Source organism: Alexandromys fortis, unplaced genomic scaffold (genome assembly GCF_014885135.2).
Source record: "Alexandromys fortis isolate MF-2015 unplaced genomic scaffold, M_Fortis_MF-2015_v1.1 scaffold_54, whole genome shotgun sequence".
In the NCBI taxonomy this organism is placed as follows: Eukaryota; Metazoa; Chordata; class Mammalia; order Rodentia; family Cricetidae; genus Alexandromys; species Alexandromys fortis.
In genome coordinates, this window is record NW_026067958.1 from 4,188,491 (window position 1) to 4,205,816 (window position 17,326).

At 42.9% G+C, this 17,326-nt stretch overlaps 1 protein-coding gene across 6 annotated transcripts in view; it reads left to right on the forward strand.

Annotated features, from left to right (window-relative positions):
* Kiaa1217 (KIAA1217 ortholog) overlaps window positions 1-17,326 on the forward strand; it is a 479,642-nt gene that overhangs the window by 111,662 nt on the left and 350,654 nt on the right. The window lies entirely within an intron of this gene.

Sequence of the window (17,326 nt, forward strand, 5' to 3'; positions counted from 1 at the left end):
ATGAAGGTTCTATGGTGATATGAAAGATATTCGTCAGTATTGCTATAAGAAGGTGAACCCAAGAAAAAACATATAGTTATCCTCTTGGCTAAGGGAAGTAGATAAAATTGCCGGGGAGAAAATTGGGATCTTGGGGGTGGGGTGGGTTGGGGATAAGGGAGGACGGGGAGAGAAAAGTGAGAAGGGGAGGATTGGGGGAACTTGGGGAAACAGGAAGATTGGGATAAAGGAAGGTTGGATAGGGGAGCAGGGAAGCACATACCTTAGTTAAGGGAGCCACCTTAGTGTTGGCAAGAGACTGGAACCTAGAGTGGCTCCCAGGAGCCCAAGGCGATGTCCCCAGTTAGTCCCTTGGGAAGCGGAGGATAGGGAACCTGAAATGACCCTATCTCCTAATGCTTCTTTAGTCTGGCTCTTATGATTCACTTATCCACCGACTTGAATCAGGTCAGGTCCGGAAAGCAGGCATCCGAGGGCAAGTTCCTACTTCAGAAAGCCAGCTACAATTATTCTACCCAAATTAGCCACCCCTACGCCTGCTTGTCCTTCCCAGAAGCCACTTTACCACATTGTCTTCTCCATTTCTTTGTCACCTGATGGTCCCTGGTGCTTCTCCATTTGACCCTTCTACATGGCATACTGTGCCTCCTGTTGCCAGGAAACCATAAATAGAACTTCTTCCTTTGTGGTAGTCATTCTGAATCTACATGCCTTTCATTTGGGGTTAAAACGAATTCCAAGAACATTCTAAAATGTTCCTTCTTTCTGAGCAAATCCTAGCCTTACAATTGGTGCATCAGATGGTAGGATCATGTTTAAGTTTTTGAGAAACTACCAAACTGTTGTCCAAAGCACTTACAGAATCTCCAGCCTCAGTAAAAACAGATCCAAATCCAGTGTATTCTGCCTGCTTGCCGTCCGTTTAACTTCATCTCTTGTAGGTTATGATCGAATGTAGTGCTCTCTGCATATACCTAATGAACAATTATGTTCAAGTCTTTGTGTTTTAATTTTGTATACTTTCTTCTCTTTTATATTTGTGTAAATAGTTTACATATTTTCTGAAAAGCAGGGATGTTGGGTTTCTTCTTGTTAAATGTTGGGAACTTTTTTATTTATTCTGAATATGTCTGTTAGCAGGCATATGGTTTACAAAAATTCTTGCTCCAGTCTCTGGCTCTCTCTCTCTCTCTCTCTCTCTCTCTCTCTCTCTCTCTCTCTCTCTCTCCCTCCAGTTTTCTTTCTTCCTCTCTTTTTTATTTTTTTTAAACTTATTTATTGTTGTTTTCATCTATTTTTTTAAGGCAAGGTCTCCTGAGCCAATGCTGGCCTCAAATTCACTATGTAGTTGAGGCTGACTTTGAACTCCTGACCCTCCTGACATAGCCACCCAAGTGCAAGGATGACAGCTATTCTTTTTTGCTCTCTTAAAAGTGTCTTTTGGGGACTGGAGAGATAACTCAGCTATTAAGAGCTCTTGTTGCTCTTCCAAAGGTCATGAGTTCAATTCCCCAAAAACACATGATGGCTCACAACCATCTGTAATGAGATCTGATGCCCTCTTCTAACCTGTAGGCAAACATACAGACAGAACACTATACAAAATACATTTTTAAAGAAAAGTCTTTTGGAGAGTGTAAGTTTTTAAAACATTTATTTGTCAGGGGCTGGTGGCTTATGTGCATGGCTACAGGTACCAGAGGCAACTAGAAGCATTAGGTACCCTGGAGCTGGGGTTACAGTGGTGAGCTGGCTGACTTGGGTACTGGAAATAGAACCCGGGTCTTCTGCAAGAGCAAGATGTCCTCTTAACCAATGAGGCATCTCTCAAGACCCAATATTTTTGTTTTTAATATAGCCAATTTTGTCAGTTTGTTCTCTTACAGATCTAATTTTCCCATCATGTTTAAGAAAGACATCTTTGCCTGACCCAGGGTCATGAAAATTTTCTACTCTGTTTTCTGGTGAAGGCTTTATGATATTAAATTTTATACTTAGCCTATGACGCATATAGGGTTGTTTATTGTTTTTAAATCTGGTACACAATAAAGATTGGAATTTATTTTTTGTTTTTTTTTCCTTTTCACATGTGTATGTCCAATTGTTACAGAACCATTTGTTTTTTTTTTTTTTTGTTAAAGTTCAATATAGGATCTCTTTCTAGACTCCTTCAATACCATTGATCTATTTGTTTGCTTTTCTGTTAATTCCACACTGTGTTAACTATATAACTAGAAATCTATATAACTATTGATTTATAATAAGTCATGGAATCAGGTAGTGTTATTCCCAGCCTTGTTGTCTGTCAAAGCTGTTTTGATTCTGTAGGTCCTCTCGGTTTAACAGCCATCATCTTCTCCAGAGACTCCTTGTGGGAGGCTGAGAGGGATGCAGCATGATGGGAAAGGTGATATCTTATCAATACTGACTCTTCCACCCTCAGAACTTGTTACATAGCTCTAGAAATTTTAAGCCCTCTGCAACTTTTGAAGTTTTCAGTGCACATGTATAAGAAATGAAACACACCCTCAAGAATTTCAAAAACTCTTTTGTGTGTGCATGTGTGCGAGTATGTTAGTAGGTATGTAGAGACCAGAGATCAATATTAGGTGTTGTGCCTTAGGCGCTCTCTCACTGCTGCCCACTCAAATGTAGACAACCTGCCTCTGCTTCCCCAGCAACTGGAGTGGCTAGAGCTCCCCACCACAACCAAAATTTCTTCATGAGTTCTGACTCAGACTTGGGTCCTCATACTTGCAAGTCAAGCACTTTGCTGGCTGAGCCATTCTCCTACCCTAGGTGTTTGAAATTCTTGAAATGGAATTCTTTTCTTCACTAATTTTCAATTGCAGAAGAAACCTTGTTGCTTTTAATTTGTGTGCCCTATTTTCATTGAGAACACAGAAACAAGTCTCCCTGATCTATTTTGGCCCCTGTCTCTCTGAAGAACCTCCACAAATGCCCCAGTCCTGTAATGAAGCTGAGAGTGGATTCCCAGCTCTCAGAACTAGCTGCAATGTCCTTTGCAGGGCAGCTCAGCAAACCTGGCATATGAGAGACACGAATTTCTGCAGCTTACAAGGAATCTGCGAGAATGTGTAACGGGAATAGATTAGGAGAAGTCAACTTCTGCACTTCCTTTCTTTGCTCTGACTAAGACTGAAATGTTAAAGTGATATTCCCCAAAGGGTTTGAATTTAATAGCATTAATTATCAGCCCCTTCCCCGGTCTACAGATTCTTATTTAAAACCAGCTCTGCCATTATTCTCTCCGGGAGTGCTTTTTTAGTTGTCTATGGGCAAACATTTCCGAGAGCAAACCACCCCACCTGGAGTTCTAATAAGCAGTAAGTGAGTGTTTCTGCCTTTCCAGAGAAGTAGCTGTTGTCTGGAGAAGTGTCCTGGTCTAAATTTAGCTGGGTCACACACCACTGTGTTCCATAAAACTCTTATTGTCTAGGAGCCCTGAGGAAACTTGTTCTGGTAAGTTCCCCTGGCATAAGACAGTTTTTAAGTGAACAAATTAAGACTGCTAAGAATGTTTGCATTTAAGAAGAACATAACTCTAATGCAGACATTGATCATTAATAGTGAATTTCAGGCGTCGTAGGAGGAAAAGACACAGAGGAGCAAAATGCCTCCCATCACCCCCTCTAATCTCATCGTCAATCATGCCTAGATCTGGTCTGACCCTCACCTCTGACTGTGTGTAGGCCGAGCCCTCCAGCTCCTGAAATATGTCACTGATACACAGAAGACTTTTCTGGCTCCTGTTCTCAACCGTGCAACAGAGAAACATGGGATTCTGTCTTAACTTTCTCTACAGTGATCGTTCAGAAGAGAACATGCCAGGCTAACAGAAAGTTCATGTCCAGGTTAGGTTGACATTGTTACCATTGTACAATCCCTCCCTCCTATGTCATCCTCTCAGGCATGGGCATGATTGGATAATATTTAATACTATTTATTAAGCCCCCACTGTTCCCAGCCTTGAATGTTGGTTCCTCACCTCGGAGACTAAGCTGTGGTCTAAGGAGACCCACAGAGACAGAGAGCACAGAACGGGGGGGGGGGGGGGGGGGGGGGGGGGGGGGGCTCAGCTCTGCTACTGTGTGAATCATGATGGAGGAAGAGGAAAGAGCAAAAACACTAAACCAACAGTGACTTTAGACAGGCTTTGTCAGGCCAGTGAGCCGGAACTGAGCGGGGGAAGGGGAAAGAAACATTATCTAGGAGAGAAGGTATCTCCAGGGCTAGGGTTTCCTTAACACACAAGGCATACTGTAACTCAAGTATTTCAGAGTGCACATAGCCCCAGAACCGGCTTAAGTAAATATTAAATTTAGATTCACTGACATCTTTAATAATCTTTTCTATCAAATCCAGAGCACACTTATAACAAGATGGGGGAAGCAATCTCAGGTAATTCTAGTTTTCCAAAAGCATGCGAGATTGAAGCAAGAGGGTGTGCATGCCTGAAGGCTACCTGGAGACACGTCCTGTTTTCACTCTTTTTCTGTGAATGTCACACCATTGCCGTGCTTTTTGTCCCGGTTCATCCAGAGCTTGACACCCACACTTAATGCCCAGGGAAGGCTACAAGGAGACAACATCAGGCAGAGCCACCATCCACATTCCTCATCTCTATGGCAACGGCTGTGCTTAAGCAGGTCCTTGAGCAGGCAAGGCCCAATACTTGAGGAATTACCATGAGTGTTACTGTCTGTTACATAGGACTCACCATGGTTTGGAGGGAATGTGATGCTCATATTGGTTTTCTATTCCTATAAAATTATTTCCCCCCCACCAATATTTTAAATTATAAATGCTTATTATCTCCTAAGTTCGTTGGGACAATGCATCTTTGCAGTGACTTAGCTGAGTGGTTAGGGCAGGGTCTTCTGTGGGGTTTCTATTGGCTAGAATTCTGGTTACAAGACAGAGCAGAATCTGCTTCCAAGTTCACATATGAATGTTGGCAAGCCTGAGATTTTGCTGGCTCTTGGTTAAGTATCTCTGCTTCTCAGCTCTTTCCATAGTCTATTTAAATAACCTCTCAACATGGCATCTGGGTTTGCTCAGCAAGCATGGTCTAAGAGAAGGAGATCAATATGGTAGCCACAGTTATTCAGAACCTGTAATATACCATCATATTCATGCAGACCATATTACCTTCCCATTAGCGTAACAAAGTACCCATGAAAACAGCTCCAAAGACAAAAGATACATTGTGCCCCATAGTTTCAGGAGGTTTTGTAATCATGGCAGGGAGGGCATGATGAAGCACATCCCCATGGCAACAGAAGCATGTGAAAAAAAAAAAAAGCTATTCATGTAGCTGAGGACCAGGAAGCATAGACAGACTGGAAGTGGACAAAGAAAATATACTCCTAAGAATCTAGCTCCAGTAACTTCCTTCCGACAGCCTCCCTCCAGAACCTTCCAAAATAGGACCACCAACAGGGGACCAAGGATCCAAAGTCATAACACAGAGCAACCATGTGAGACTGGAATATGAGGAGACAGTGTTTTTGCAGCCATCTTGGTGCTCCCTCTCACAGCATCTCCCATCCCACAATGCCAGTGTGGGATGATATAATACATGCCAGAGAACAGTTCTTCACTGAGAGGCACCGCAACAGCTTGGCAAAAATCTATGGATAGACAACAAATACATTTAGATTCAAATTCACCTCTGGCAATTGAGAATGCTCCATGACCTAGAATGTTGCCTTGCCTTTTTGACATCCATTATCTCTGTAAAATGAGAGTTTGGTTAGAAACGATCTCAAAGATATTACTGAGATCTGAAATGCTGTGCCACAAAGAAAATTGTTATTTCAGGCATGAGTGTTATGAAAGCAATTTTGTTTAACAAAATAAGTAATCTTCCGATGCCACTTCCCGTTTCAAAGTAATGCGAACTAAAGAAATAACACCCTAGAGTGTTCTCGAACCTTATTTTATTTCTCTTCATTATCTGTGCTTTATTCTAGTAAGCCTGAAAATAACACATATTTTTGTTTAATGCTTTAAGGTGTAATAAACAAATTTGCACGTGCAAGTGAGTTCATCTATTAACCTCATTAAGAAGGTACCTGGCATGGGAAGCCAACTGGCTCTGTTCTCCCATTGTTAGTGACTGATTTCTACATGGTAGCCTCCTGATAAAGATTCTTCCTGTCACATGACTCAGAAAATGAGTGAAATGCTTTTTAAAGCCTTAATCCTAAATAAGTAACTATAACAGCCTAACAAATTAGGGTAGACTCACAAAAGAACGAAGTGCTTTAATTCATGGGAGCAAGAGCACATGACGATATATCCTGGAAGTTTTCGTGGTTAATATGGTGTAACATGATTAATAAAAACCTAGAGACAGATATTGAGGTTCAACCTGAAGGTCAGAAAAGCAAAACAGTCACCCACTGACTCTTTCCTCTACCTCAGACCAAAATAGCAATCCTGCCTCCAGGAATCCTCAGAATGAGACTGTCTGAGAGCTGTTTCCTCCCGTTTTATTTTCCTCTCTAGGGCTGGGATTAAAGGTGTACACCAATACTACCTGGTTTCTATGGCAAACTAGTATGGCTACTAGAATTAAATTGTGTGGTCTATAAGGCTGACCAGTAGAACTGTTTACTCTCTGATCTTCAGGCAAAGTTTATTTATTAAAATACAAATGAAGTATTACTACAATATGGCAAATTAAAAACCATCCATTTATTTATGATTTTTTTATTTATTCCAAGACGGGGTTTTCTGAGTAACAATCCTAGCTGTCCTGAAACTTGATTTGTAAACCAGGCTGTCTTCAAATCTGAAATGCGCCTGCCACTGCCTCCCAAGTGCTGGGATTAAAGGTGTGTGTCACCACTGCCTGGCTCCATCCATTTATTTACTGTTTGGTTTCTTCAACAAGCCACATGGGCTCCCATCTCATGCCCTTGCCTCTTTCCTGCCAAGGCGTCATTCAGATTCAAGCCAGTGATCACCCCTTCAAATAAGTCTTTTCCAGTTACCAATCTTGAAACACACACACACACACAGACACACACACAAACACACGGGACTGGGTGTCTCTATCACATCCTCATGTAATCTCTTTCTAGAATACCTGTTTAAAGTGCTCACCTTCTAGGTAGCGCAAGCTGTCTGGGAAAGGAAGCCCTATCTATCCTGGTTGCTGCCACATTCCCAGTACCTGAATTAGTCCCTAGGTGGAGGGATCACTTAATATCTACTGACTGTCTGGCTGAATGATCAGCCGGAAATGGTTTAATGGAGATGAGTTTCAGGAGACACTGAGTAGCAGTATAAAGGGATATCAAATGGGCCTGTTTCCTGTTCCCTTGAATCAGCAACTAGGGACTAAGTCTGAGAACAAAGAGGCTCTCTGTCTGTCCCCATAATGGATATAATACCAGCAATTGGAAGCAGACCTTCTCTCGGGGATGTCAAAGGAACAGATCCTGCTGCAAGAACCAAAACTGTGCCCAGGATGGGAAGAAAAGGACAAGGGGGCCTTTCTGGAATGTTGGGAGCCACTGTATGTTGCTGTGCTCACTGTGATGGGGCACCTTTAAGGAAGATGCTATTGAAGAGAAGACAAATGGGGGAGGAGTGCCTTGCTCTCCAGCAGGAGGTCTCCTTAAGGAGCAGCCCAGCACTAGTCCTCTATTCTATTAGCCTGGGGTAAAGGAAATAGGTGAAAGATGGCAGAACTAAGCAGAGAGAACTGTCTCTAAAGTCAAATGTGCTTCTACTGCATGAGGTGGAAAAGATGAAGTGATTCCTGCTGGACCATAGGCAGGCGAGTGCCTTCTGGAGGGTTCTCTACCAGCAGACAGGGCTCTAAAGTTTGTGAGACGATGCATGCATTCATATATGAGTATGAGAAACTACTGCCTGTAGTGTGGACTGTGTGGAACTGGGGAGGATGAGCAGGTACCTGGTCTCGATCTTCAGTCATCTGGCCCACTTATGCTCCTGAATTGGGATAATTTATAAAAAGAAGAAATCTGTTTCTCTCAGTGGGAGTCCAAGACCACAGGATTACAGGTAGTGAGGGTTTTTTTTGCTGCCTATAATGTGGAATGATAAGAGAGTAGAAGACTGGACTGCAAACTCTAGTCGCTGTCAGCTGATATAGCCACCAATGCTGTCATGGAGATCCCATCTTCATCACCTCATCTCTCTCTGTTGCCTCCTGTCTTAGTTAGGGTTTCTGTTTCTGTGAAGTCACCATAACCACAGCAACTCTTATAAAGAAAAAGCATTTCACTAGGGTAGCTCGCTTACAGTTTCAGAGGTTCCACCTATTATCATCATGGCAGTGAGCATGGCAGTGTGCAGGCAGACACGGTGCTGGCTACATCTTGACTTGCAAAGAACAGGAAGTCAACTGATACACTGGGTGGTATCCTAAGCATAGGAAACCTCAAAACCTGCCCCCCATCCCACAGTAACACATTTCCTCCAATAGGGCCATACCCACTTCAATAAAATCATGTTTCCTAATAAGTCCACTCCCTATGAGATTATGGGGGGCAATACATTCAAATGACCGCACCTCCCATTTCACTATCTTCAAATACCATCAATATACTAATCTGAGGCTTATGTTCCAAACATAAACTTTGGGATACACACTCAAACCATAGCATCTGGGGATTGGATGGACTGCACACGGTCAGACAAAACTCTGAGTCAACTTCCAAGAGCCACATTTTGTCTCCTGTCACAAAGTAGATGCTAAGAGCTAATCTGAGTTAGCATAGATGCCTAGAAAATCAGTCAGAGAAAGCATACCTAATTCTTTCTCTCTGTCCCAAACCATGGAAAAGGCAGATCTCATAGGGGAGGTGCCCATTCTCATAACATAGCCCTTGAGTCATGCCCATTTGTACCAGAAGAGGCAAGGAGATGAGATAAGATTAACGTTTGAGGGGGTGGGTTGGTGAGCTGGTGTCCTGGTCTCTTCCTGCCCCAAGTGTTACGTGAGGAGATTACAGGTGTGTGCTACCTGGCTCCATGGGTTTGAAGTTTTAAGCCATCATGCAATTTATATAAATGAAGATAACCAGAATTTGTAAGGTCAAGTCCACATGTTATTAAGAGACAGGAGAAAGCCATGTGAGCAGACATACAAGCAATACTGGGCACAAGAACCATACCCATTTCCTCTTTCTGCCACTAAGTTGGAGCTATCTAATAACTTGGACGGGCAGTTCGGAAGACTTGTAGTTAGTGAGTTCTCAGATATTTGGGGTTGGGGGAGGGGATCCAACTGCTGCTGGTTTCGTGAGGAGCATGTTAACAGAGCAATATATAAAAATCCAAGACTCAAAATACCAAAGGTTCCTTGCCCTACCTTCAAGCAATTGCTACTCTGGCAATCCCTACCTTGCCCCTAAGGAGTTCAGAAAGAAGAAAACTAAAACTTATTAACTTTTTTTTTTTTTTGGAAATCACTTTCCTAAAGTTTTGAAGGCTCTTTTTAGACCTTTGACCAAATCATTTTTAAAATATTCAAGATACCTTTTTATTATCTAGACTGAAAAATATTGTTCCTCGTTCTTTCTTTTCTTGACCAAGGATCATCAGAAAAACCTCTGCCCGACTTCCCACAGCAAGTATATGTCCTGGTTCCAGAAAGGTATCTCCCATGGCTGTCAAAGCAAGTTCTGGGAAATTCTGACTAAAATGTATGCTGATCAGGTAATGTGGCTTAGTGATGGAGGGCTTGCCAGGCTATACTATACCCTGGGTTTGAGTCTGACACTCAGAAAAGAAAGAAAATAACAATCCCAGTCAGAAGAAAGACATTTTGGTTGTTAATAAATAGAAGATGCTTAGAAATGAATGCTGGCTGGGTAAGGTACACACAGAACTTCGGGTTTCTAATAATCCACATATACACTTCTTTTAAAATTACTTCATGTGTATGGGTGTTTTTCTTCCATGTATGTCTGTGAATATACTTGGTGCTCAAGGAGGACAGAAGAGGGCATTACATACCCTAGAGCTGGAGTTACCGACAGCTGTGAGCTGCCATGCAGGCCACATAGGTGCCGGGAATTGAACCCAGGTCCTCTGAAAGAGCAGAAGGTGCTTTTAACCATTGAGCCGTCTCTGCAGCCCTTACACCTTTCTTGAATAGCTTTTTCTTTTTCTTTTTTTTTTTTTTTTTTGGTTTTTCAAGACAGGGTTTCTCTGTGGCTTTGGAGCCTGTCCTGGAACTAGCTCTGTAGACCAGGCTGGTCTCGAACTCACAGAGATCCGCCTGCCTCTGCCTCCCGAGTGCTGGGATTAAAGGCGTGCGCCATTACCGCCCGGCTGATTTCATTTATTTTATTTCCCAATTTTGTTTTTTAATCTATCTAAGGATAGTCTTGCATGCACTCCCTGAATCTTTATTTTTGGTCTTGAAAGTTTCTCATATCATCCCAATGAAGAGGAACTAAGAACAGAAAAATTCCACTTACAGAGAAAGAAAGCTATGAGTGTGTACACATGCGGGTGCACACCAGTTTCAATATAACAAAACGTGAAGTTCACAGGGCTCTGTTACTAACCTACACTCGTCAGCAGAGCCTTTTCCTTTCTGAGCTGACTTCCTCCCTCCCCAGTAATACTGTCTTGCCACTGTATAAAGCAAGTACAGGACTTCAGCGGTATCTCCGAGGGTGGGAGGGTCCTGTGTCAGGAGGATTCTGAGTTGCTGTGTGGTCAGGACTGGCTCAACAAAGTCCTGAAACCCACAGTCGCTTTGTGTTGACGCAACAGCTGGCTGCCCGTTTGCATACTTAGTAGTCAGATTTCCTACTCTGGAAGACTTCATTCTCAGACTGCTGCTGTACTTAAAACTTGGTATTACTAGGGTTGTATAACATAGACATGTGAAATTATACATCTGGAATTACTATTCATGATGATAATAAAATTCAAGGCCATAACTTAAAGTGCCTTCCAGACTCAGGGAAACATGAAGAGATAGAGAACCACCGGCCAATCTCAGAGCTTACTTCCAAGGAAGGAAACATCAATTTTCAGATGAAAATAATGAGTCTCACGAAAAGCACCAACTTGTCCAAAGACCCAGCTGGTGAGGAAAAAAAAAAAAAAAAAAAAAAAAAACACTGCAGTGTCTGCCCGATAAAGTGAGGAGGGAAGAAAAAGTGACCAAGCCAATTTATCACGGGATTTCCTGGCATCCCCTGAAAGAGACAAAGGGACTACCCTGTTTCCTCCACTCACAGACACCAAGCTCAGCCCTCAGTGGCCAGTGTTCATACGAGTTAACCTCAGGGGATGCTGGATTATCAATATTCACATGAGTTAACCTCGGGGGCTGCTGGATTATCAATGTTCACATGAGTTAACCTCGGGGGTTGCTGGTGTTCATCAGCCACTTCTCTGTTCCTGGAGCAATTATTTCCTTCTTTTAGGAAAAAGAGGACCCCACAGCCTGAAGAGGTCATTTTTCATCCAGGTCATCAGTACCTCTGAAGGTGCCTGCACATTCTCTCTGGGATGCCAGCCCACGATCCAGTGCTGGCAGCGTTTGGCTCACAAGGATGAATAATTCTGATTCTGGCTGCCAGGTTAGTCTGGGCTCCAGTCAGGATGGCTGCTCTGGTGAGCTGAGCCGACTCCTCCAAGGAGAGAGACAGCCACATCTTCAAGAGCCTTCAGCACACTGTATTTCTAAGTTCTGAAGTATTCATTTCAATTTTGCTTTAGCGTTGCCATTGTCAAGTCCATTAAAACTAGAGATTCAGCTTTAGAAAATACGTCATCACTTGTGGTGATAATTACTAGCCCACCGGTTTTCCAGATTGCCGTAGTTTGGCCCATGCTTGCCCTTCTGACAGAAGCTCTACTACTGTCCTCTTATTCCCTAGGCTAGTCTTGGTGGCTTCCTTGGGTCTGCATTTTCCCCAAACACATTCGGATTCAAGATAGCCATGTGTTGTTCTTCCTTCAATCTGAAACATGTTCCTTTTGGCAGTTACACCCCTCTGAGGGACCCAGAACATCATCAGTGTTACACCATCAGGGACAACATCCTTGGTGTTAGATTGCTTCTCGTCACCATAATAGATACCTGGGATTTTGGGGAGAAAAAAAAAGCTTTAAAAGAACAAAGGTTTATGGTGACTCTGGTAACAGAGGTTTCGATCCTTGATCAGTTGTCTCAGTCTCTTTGGGCCTATGACAACACACATTGGTGGGAGTGCATAGCAAAGGAGGCTGTTCACTTCACAGAAGGAAAGTGGAGAACAGAAAGCAAGAGAGCCCCACAATCCCCTTTGCTGACAGACACAAGTGACTTACAATCTCCATCTCCCTTAAGCCCTGCTTCCTCCTGATAGTGTCAAACTGGGGACTGAGCAGTTCCACAAAGGGCCTCTGGGAACCACTCCAGATCCAAACTGTTCCTGTCCACTAATCCCATGCGTCCCAACTTTTGAAGTAGTATGCCTTCACTCTTTAGCCCTCATCTATCTTCAGCTGTCTCTTGGAAATTCATTGTTTACTATGCCACCAGAAGGCTGTTGTGATAATTAACTCCATTGAAAATTTCCAGGAGTTTGTCAGTAGTAAAGTCATCTTTCTATAACTATAACAAAAACCTGCTGTGGGTTAATTTTTAAGAAAAAGAAATCTATTTAGCTCACACTGCTGTAATCTGGGAAGCCCACAACTATGGTGCCAGTATGTGGGGAGGGGGTTTTCACTGCATCATAAAATGATGGCAGACATTGGAGAATGAGGCAGAGCTGGATGCTAGCTCAAGCCCCTCTTCCTCTTCTTGTAAAACCATAAATGCCCTCTTAGGGATCCGTCTTCATGATGACATCTAATCTAAATTATGCCTTAATTTTCTTACACGTCAACTTTGGGAGAGGGACATAGCAAACCCCTAGCAATCCTGATCAATGAATAAATTATAAATTCGGAAAAGCTGGCCAGATTCCTTTAACACATCTGCCAGATTGCACTGCTCAACCTGTTCTTGATTCACTGTGGTAGCCTCTGTATGGCAAGTAGGCAGCTTAGGTTTCTGAGACCAAAAAGAACATATCCAAGATCTAGATGGGTCTGGTCTAATCTTGGTCACTACTTTGTTTCCATGGCACCCCTGCTGCTTCTCAGTGTGAGGAATTTATAGGAAATTAAGTACTTTAAAGTCTCATGTAGCGGGGAAAAGAGCTCACTGAGAAGAGTGCCTCTTGTATAAGCTTAAGGACCTGAGTTTGGGTTTCTGGAATCCATGTTTAAAATGTTGGGTATACCGCCAGGCTTCAGTAACCTCAGAACTAGGGGTGCAAAGACAGGTGGATCTTAGAATGAGAGGTTTTCTGGTTTGTCTGTCTATCTAAACTGCTGATCTTCAGATACAGTGAGAGCCCCAGCCTCAAAAAATGCTGTGGGAAGTGATATGGAAGACAATGATACTGACTGAAAGTCTGCACATGCACACCCGTGGGCACTGAACATCTGCACACATGATTGCACACACTAACACGATCATAAAATAGATCTAAAAAACAAAAAAGAAGAAACCTAACTTCTTTAAATTACTCCTTTTGGAGATTGTTAGTACTCAGAAAGCTGTAAGGAATTTCTCCAGGACAGCTGTATTTAAAAACAATATTTGAATATAATATGTGTGTATATCTCTCTCTACTAACTGTCAAAATGTAGATTTTTATTGTGGACAGGTGTGATTGCTTGAGTGTGGTTACCTATGCTTTATGCAAAAATTTAGACTAAATTAAGAATCACATTTTCCAATACTGGCTTTTTCTTCCAAAATACAGCAATACAAGAAACTCAATCGTCTAGTCAATATTTTGCAGCATTTCTTACAAACACAGAGGACAAATAAACAAGCAGACTAACTCCTGAAAGGAAGAGAAAGTGGCATTCCTGGAGGAAATGGGCCTTTGTGTTTAGTGAATGAATCTTTTTTTTTGGGGGGGGGTATCGCTGAATCTCATGTTAAACAAGCAGACCCCTTCCTAACTGTCCCCAAGTTGATTGTGCAAAATTTGCCTCATTTGGTAACTGCACTATTTTGTTGTCTGTGAACAACAGAGTCAGTAGGTTTTACGGAAGTCTACTGCCTGGAACTGCTCCCAAGGGAAACCCTGGGCATTTCTATCCTCGCAACAGTCTGGGGATAGGCACTCGATTAATAAGTCTAAGTTCCATGTTGAGAGAACAAAAGCAGTGGTGAATGGCTAGGGTGGTCAAAAGTCATTTTCATAGTTGACTGTCCTCTTGAGACAGAGTGTCACTACAGAGTCCAGGAAGGCTCATAAGTTGCCATCCCCCACCCTTTGCTTCTGAGGTGCTGGGGTCACATGCTTGTACCATTGTGCCAGGCTCAGGGTTCTACATGAACCACTTCTCTGGTGATAAGCGGATGTCATCCGTCTCTGGTAGATGGGGGTTTTACATAACTAAATAGACACCCCATAAACCTGAGGAAAACTTGCCATGCATTGGAAGTGAGAAACCAACAAAACAGCATACTTTGTAGCTGTCAGATGTCCCTAGAACTGACTTCTAGGTAAAGAGAGCCCATGTCTGCTGGGTGTGCTGACTGTGGAATCCCCTGGAAGAGGCCCTGGATGGGCAGCGTTCTAACCCCAGCACCCCCTGGACAGAAAAGCTGCAGTGTAGCTTTCTAAACACGGCCTTTTTCTCTGAATGGCATCAGCAAAATTGAGCTTTGCCAACTCATTCAGGAGAGTTAAAAGCTTGGACTGTCTTAGACTGGCTGGATCAGTCTGCCAAGAGCAAACAGACGTCAGTCACATGAACACTCAGAGACGCCAAACAAGAATTTCCCGGAGTTCCACCATCCTTTTCATCACCGTCATCCCCTTCACGGTCATTCATAAAGTGAACTTTGACATCAAGTAACTTCTCAATAGCCAGAAAAGATGTGGGAAATACTTTCATCAAAATTATTTGACAATCAGAGTCATACATAGGAATCCAGGGAAACCAGTATTCTACTTTCTCCCAAGGACCTCATGCATTTTTTTTAAGCAAGTAATTTTTATTGTTATATTTGTTTTTTAAAAAGGCTCTCAACATATATCAAAAATGAGCTTGATAGCAAATTACTGAAAACATTTAAAGTAAAATACCATTTTCCTTCAATGACGCCGATAATCAGCATCAGCCCAGAGCTAAGCATTCTGAAAGCCTCCTACAAGCTGGGAACAGTGGCGTGGATCTCGGCATTATTTCAGGGTCAATACCATGATATCTTCTACAGCTGGTGTTTTTTATTTGTTTGTTTGTTTATTTTGCCAAGATGGGGATAATTATTTATCCCCATATTACCAAGGAGGAAATTGAGGCTCAGAGAGTTAGTAAATTGCTTGCTGGAAGAGCCAAAATGGAAATCCCTAGACCACAGACTGCTCGAAGCACGTAGTTCACAGAAGGCTCTGGAGAAAAGAACTGAATAAATTCAAACCCTTGGTGGGTGTTCGTCCATTCATTTGTTTTGAGATGGCTCTTCATTGCCTCACCCAGGCTGAACTTAGCTTGTGATCCTTCCACCTCAGTTCCCTGGGTGCTAGGATGACAGGCTTCTGCCGCCATACTTGGCAAGACCCCAAGTGTCCACGAAGATAGCAACCCTGTGAGTGTGATCTAATGGTTTCTTCCATCCTGCCCTAAAGTGGTGAACGAGGAGAAAGTCTTTAAACTGGAATGCTGTCAAATCATTGGTTGGACCGAGATGAACTCTGTCCTCCCACTACCGTGCAAAGATGTTCCTTCGCTTCTAGATTCATAGAGATGGGGTTGTAAGGAGCTTAACATCATAGACCTGGACACCAAACTCTAGGTGCAAAGCCTAGCCCATGTGCATATGAATAGATGACCTTGCGAGATGAATTCAGCTCTCCAGGCCTCTACTGAGCCACTGTGCAGATTAAAGGAGTTCATAGTTTCCAGTGGTTAAAATATGATCAGCACACAGTAGATGTTGCTGTAGTTGTCTAGTGCTGGGGCCTACATGAAAATAGACCTTGTTTAAGGCCTGAGGCCCATGCTGCTCATGACTCTGCCAGTTCATAAATCCAAACTCATGATTCCATGAAAATAAATAGATAGTTTATTCTTCTAGGTGTCTGGGATCTATTATGGTTTGTATCTTACTTAGGTGATCTATACGTTAAAGGCTCCACCCCAGCATGCCACCATGGAGAGGTGGTAGCTGCCTTAAGCTGCAGTGTCTATAGAGTGGTCTCAGGCCTTGTGTCCATGAATGTGGTGTGGGATGCTGTCCTTCCTTCCTCTGCGTTTACTTACTGGGCTCTAGGAGGTGGTCTTTGTTCAGCTACATACTCTACTGTGAAGTTCTGTCCCTGAAGCAACAGGGCCAATCAGTGACAGATTGAAAGCCCCAGCACCATGAGCCAAAACAAAGCTTTTCCCCAAATAAATCGACTGTCTCTGGTATTTGCTATCCAGGCACAGAAGGCCGACTAACGCAGCTGTTATTTATTTGCTTCTGTTCCCTCCCTACCTTTGACAATATCACATCCCATAGAGAACACCATTGCCTTCCCGGCTCCTTCTTAAACTGTGGCTCTTTCCTTTGATCTATGCCCCAAATAATGAGTTTCAATAAAGTCACAAGGTGATTTACAGAAACTTTCCACTCAAAGGTTATCAAAACAACCTAGGACTTCCAGGTAATTGGTTCGATCTGCCATCTGGAGGATGGTTCAACTAGATCACACTGGAGTCTTTCATGCGCACTCAAAAGACAACTGACTATGCAAACTGGAACTTTCTCTAGATAATTCTAGAATTTAAAAAGCTCAGAATATTTCCTGGCCTATAGAAAACAATAAATATCCACTTGTTGTTGAAATAAGAGCGGCGGGGCTGCGTCCCCAACACCCCGGCTGCTTGGCTAGCTTATGCCCGAAATAACAACACACAAACTGTATTCATTTTAAGAACTGCTTGGCCCATGAACTCTAGCCCTTACAGGCTAATTCTCGCACCTGGACTAGCCCATTTCTAATAATGCGTGTAAGCACCCCAAGGTGTGCTTATCGGGAAGATTCTAGCCTCCTTCCATCATGGTGTCTCTGCTCCAGAGAGCAGAGCTGTTGAGTCTCTGGGAGCAGAGCAGAGTCTGTCCTCACTTCCTCTTCTGCCCAGAATTCTATTCTGTTTACTCCTCCCATCTATGTTCTAACCTATCAGGGCCAGCCAAGCAGTTTCTTTTATTGCTCAGCCAATGAAATCAACAGATTGATATGACACTCCCACATCA